The sequence below is a fragment of the Hylobates moloch genome, unplaced genomic scaffold (genome assembly GCF_009828535.3).
Source record: "Hylobates moloch isolate HMO894 unplaced genomic scaffold, HMol_V3 SCAFFOLD_14, whole genome shotgun sequence".
NCBI classification, from domain to species: domain Eukaryota; kingdom Metazoa; phylum Chordata; class Mammalia; order Primates; family Hylobatidae; genus Hylobates; species Hylobates moloch.
This window is the reverse complement of record NW_026652289.1, coordinates 84,480,422-84,485,110: the sequence shown is the minus strand read 5'-3', so window position 1 is coordinate 84,485,110 and position 4,689 is coordinate 84,480,422. Positions and strand designations below refer to the sequence as shown.

The window sequence follows — 4,689 nt, the reverse complement described above, 5'->3', positions numbered from 1 at the left end:
GCAGTAAATGAGGGTTCCAATTTGTCCACATTATCACCGACACTTGTAGTTGTGTGTCTCTTTGGTTACAGCCATCCTAGTGGGTGTGAAGTGGTATCTCATTATGGTTCTGATTTGTAATTCCTTGTCGGCTAACTTGTACATATTTCTTATGCTTTGTAGAAGAAAAATTGCATATTGGATGACATAGCAGTACATGTCTTAGTTCAGGCTGTTACAACAAAGTACTGTAGATTAGTGGCTTATAAACAACAAAACTTTTTTTCTCACAGTTCTGGAGGCTGGGTAGTCTAAGATCAAGGTGCTGGCAGATCCAGTGTCTTGTGAGGGCCAGTTTCTTAAGTTGTAGATGACTGTCTTGCTGTGTCTTCACATGGTGAAGAGCAGAGAGAGAGATCCTGTGTCTCCTCTTCTTTTCATAAGGGCATTAATCCCATTCTTGAGGGCTCCACCCTCATGACCTAATTACTTCCCAAAGGCCCTATCTTCAAATACCATCATGCTGGGGATTTAGGCTTCAACATATGCATTTTGGGGGGACCCAAACATTCAATCCAATACCAGTACATGTTATAAGCATGAATATACAGATACTGTCTTTTAGGTGATTATATTACATATCCCTAAAAGAAACAATAACAACAGCTAACACTTAAGTGCTGTGTTCCAGGCCCTATGCTGAGTGCTTGACAACACAGATCACTCATTTAAACAATTGTGTATTATTATTAATAGAGAGAAGCATAAGTTAACAACATTCCTCTCTAGAAAAAGTTATTCTAGGCATGTGAAGTGAAGGTCGGTTTTTTTTTTCCCCTTTATGTCCCAGAGTGTCCTTTTGTCTTCCAGGTGGTGCTCAGCTTAGAGCCTTATTCATACGCAGTAAGGGACTGCTGAATGAATGGAAATTTAATTGACTGAGTAGTAGTGTAGTTAAATTAATCCATGTAACCAATTTCCTTTCAATTTCCTAATGGTTCTACATAACTATTAGCTCTTACTAAGACAATTTTCCCTTCTGTCTGTAGAAGTCCTTGGATGAGGATGATCTAGGTCCTAGAAGGGTAGTTGCCCTGGAGAAAGAAGCTGAAGAATGCACCAGACGGGCTGAAGAAGCTGTCGTCTCTATTCAATATATCACAGTGAATTATTTTCAGGAGACAGTAAAAGCATTAGCAGGTGATAATCTAAAAAATGCTATACGCAGATACGTGTAATTGATTGTCATTTTATTCAAATACCATTTGAGTCCCTGTTACGCACTAGGCACTGTGTTTTCTAGGTGGCGAGAATTCAGTGTCAAGCATTAAGAGACTTTGTACAGTCTGGTGAAGGGAGAGAAATCTTAATTATCTATTCACTGAAGCACATGGAAAATGGCAGTGACAATAAATGGCACAAAGAAGAGAGACATGGGGCTCTGAGGGCCTGTGAGAGAGAAATTGGGCTTGATCAGGGTGGTCACTGAAGCCCTCTGAGAAGTGGCGCTTGCCCCAGTATCTGAAGGGTAAATGGAAGTTGAGAGAATAGAAAAAGTGAGGAGTGTTCCGGGCAGAAGGAATAACACTGGCAAAGGTCCCCTGGCTTGAGGGAAGTTGGCAAATAGGAGCTTACAGAAAACCTGCGGGGCTGGATCGCAGAGAGTGCAGGACAATGTGGTATGAGGGAAAATGCTGGCAAGACAGGCAGGGGTCGGACCATGCAGGGGCTTGTGGGCTGGGTGAAGGACTTTTTTTCAGTCTTAAATAATTGTTGATAAAAACACCAAATAAGAAACAACTTAATGTCTGTCAGTTTGTTAAGTTATGGTACATTCATAAAAGAGAAAACTACATAGCTATTAAGTATGATTCTTGATTTTTTTTTTATGAGTGGCAAGAGTTTCTGATATATTGTGCAGAATCAACAAGATACAAAGCAGAATGATGATCCTGGTTTTTTGGTCAAACTATCCATATGAGCATGTCTGTCTAGCTAGACATGGAAACAATATGGAAGCAAGTGTGCCAAAATACAAGACGCAGTTGCCTCAACTAGGTGAGATCATGACTTATTATTGTCCTTTTAAAAATTGAATACCTAAAACTTTATATTAATGACCATGTATTTTTATAATAATAAAAAAGGTAATAAAACAAAATTTCTTTTAAAAAAGATGTTCTGCAGGTAGTATGGAGGCAATAAAAAAAGGATTAGCTCATGATCAGTGTTTCCCTTTTTAATAAGGTGTAATTATATTTTATTTTTATAATCCAACAGGAATGCAGAAAGAAATGGTACAGGATGTGAAGAGATTTGGCCAGGCTGCCTGGGCCACAGCAATTACCAAGTTGGAAAAACTTAAGCTAATGCTCAAGAGACTCTGCAACTCATGAGAGCAAAAGAGTTGTGTTTCAATCACAAAAGAGCTGGAATTCAGGGAAAGGTAAGACAAAAATAAACGTAATTTTGTTTTAAAAATACACTTTTATTTTTTATTTTTTTTATTTATTTTTATTTTTTTGAGACGGAGTCTCGCCCTTTTGCCCAGGCTAGACTGCAGTGGCACGATCTTGGCTCACTGCAAGCTCCACCTCCCGGGTTCTCACCATTCTCCTGCCTCAGCCTCCCGAGTAGCTGGGACTACAGGTGCCCGCCACCGCGCCTGGCTAATTTTTTGTATTTTTAGTAGAGACGGGGTTTCACCGTTTTAGCCAGGATGGTCTTGATCTCCTGATCTCGTGATCTGCCCACCCGCCTCGGCCTCCCAAAGTGCTGGGATTACAGGCGTGAGCCACCGCGCCGAGCCCCACTTTTATTTTTTTTAAATTTTGTATAAATAAAGGATACAAGTGCAGTTTTGTTCCAGGGATATATTGTGTAGTGGTGAAGTTTGGGCTTTTAGTGTAATCATCACCTGTATAATGTAATTGTACCCATTAAATATTTCTCATCCCCCCTCCCACCCTCTTACTCTTCTGAGTCTCCAGTGTCTGTTATTCCACACTGTCTGTGTATACACACTACTTAGCTCCCACTTACAAGTGAGACCATGTGGTAAAGCACACCTTTATTTTTAGATAGCACTTTTCTTTCCAGGCATTGTTAAAGAGCTTCTTTTCTTCACTTATTCCAACACCATCTTCTATGGAAGGTTAGACATAAAGTTTTCCTTTGGTTAAGAGTTTCAAAATACCATATTGTAGGATTCACTTTATAGCAACACCGAGCCCAGTATTGAAGTGGGTACTGTACTTGAAAATCAATCCAGCAATGTTTTCAGTACAGCTTTAAAATAATCAAAGAGATACTTCACCGAAGGATCATAGACACTTAAGTTTTTTCCTATAATCTTATGACTTTAAAGCAGAAAACACTGTAAACACCTGTCTTAGCTGACTAAGGCTGCTATAACAAGATTAAATATCACAGATTGGGTGGCTTAAACAATGGACATGTATTTCTCACAGTTGTGGAGGCTGGGAAGTCCAAGATCAAGGTGCCTGCAGATTCACTGTCCGGTGAGGATCCTCTTCCTGTCTGGTAGACAGCTGCCTTCTTAACTGAGTGCTCATATAGCCTTTCTTCTGTGTGTATGTTTAGAGAGAAAGAAGGTGATCCCTGTCTTTCTCTTCTAATAAGGGCACTAATCCCATGATGGGGGTGCTATCCTTTTGACATAATCTGAACCTAATTACTTCCAAAGGACTCACTTCCAAATAACATCACATTGGGAGTTAGAGTGTCAACATATGAATTTTGGGGGGACACCAATATGCAATACATAATAATACCTCATTGCCATTTATGTTTCTCAAAACCTAAATGTTTTTCTCTGTTTCAAGGATGAGATAAAGTATTAGCATCACTAGATGGAATGAAAAAGTGTTTCTTTCCTATTTGCTTTTTTATATTTAGTACTGAACAAGGAATAGAAAATAGCTAGAATGCTTCTAAAGTTTGCTTTTAATAAACTATTTATTTTAACTTATTTTTCTTTTTTCTATGAAAATAAGATGGAAGAACTTCCAGAACAAGAAAAGTATATAAATGTTGTAGATGAATTAGAAATACAATTTTATGAAATTCAGTTAGAACTATATGAAGTTAAATTTGAGATATTAAAAAACGAAGAAATACTGCTTACTACACAGTTGGACTCTTAAAAGACTTATAAAAGGTAAAGTTTATATTTAAGTATATAGATTACAATGTTAATAAATTTAAGGAAATACAGACCATATTATCAATTACTTTTTGTAAACTGTAACATCTGAAAATTTCCTAAAGTTTTCCTTCAGTGGTTTATTATTCAAATAATATATTCATTGTTAGCACATAGCCAAAGAAAGAAAGAAAAATGATTATTACCCCAATCCCATCATCTAGAGATGCTTAATGGTTGGCTGGGCACAGTGGCTCAGGCCTATAATCCCAGCACTTTGGGAGGCTGAGGCAGGCAGATCACTTGAGGTCAGGAGTTCCAGACCAGTCTGGCCAACATGGTGAAACCCCGTCTCTACTAAAAGTACAAAAATACTAAACCCAGGCTCTACTAAAAAGACAAAGTCCAGTGTGGTGGCACGTGCCTGTAATCCCAGCTACTTGGGAGGCTGAGGCAGGAGAATGGCTTGAACCTGGGAGGCGGAGGTTTCAGTGAGCCATGATTGTGCCACTGCACGCCAGCCTGGAAGACAGAGCGAGACTCTG

General features: G+C 38.9%; 1 long non-coding RNA gene across 1 annotated transcript; it reads left to right on the top strand.

Annotated features, from left to right (window-relative positions):
• Positions 1 to 1,186: 1,186 nt before the first annotated feature.
• Positions 1,187 to 4,139, top strand: LOC116482223 (uncharacterized). Its single transcript, XR_009209807.1, has 3 exons — positions 1,187 to 2,037; positions 2,260 to 2,425; positions 3,996 to 4,139. It is a non-coding gene; the product is annotated as an uncharacterized LOC116482223 (long non-coding RNA).
• The last annotated feature ends 550 nt before the right edge of the window (positions 4,140 to 4,689 follow it).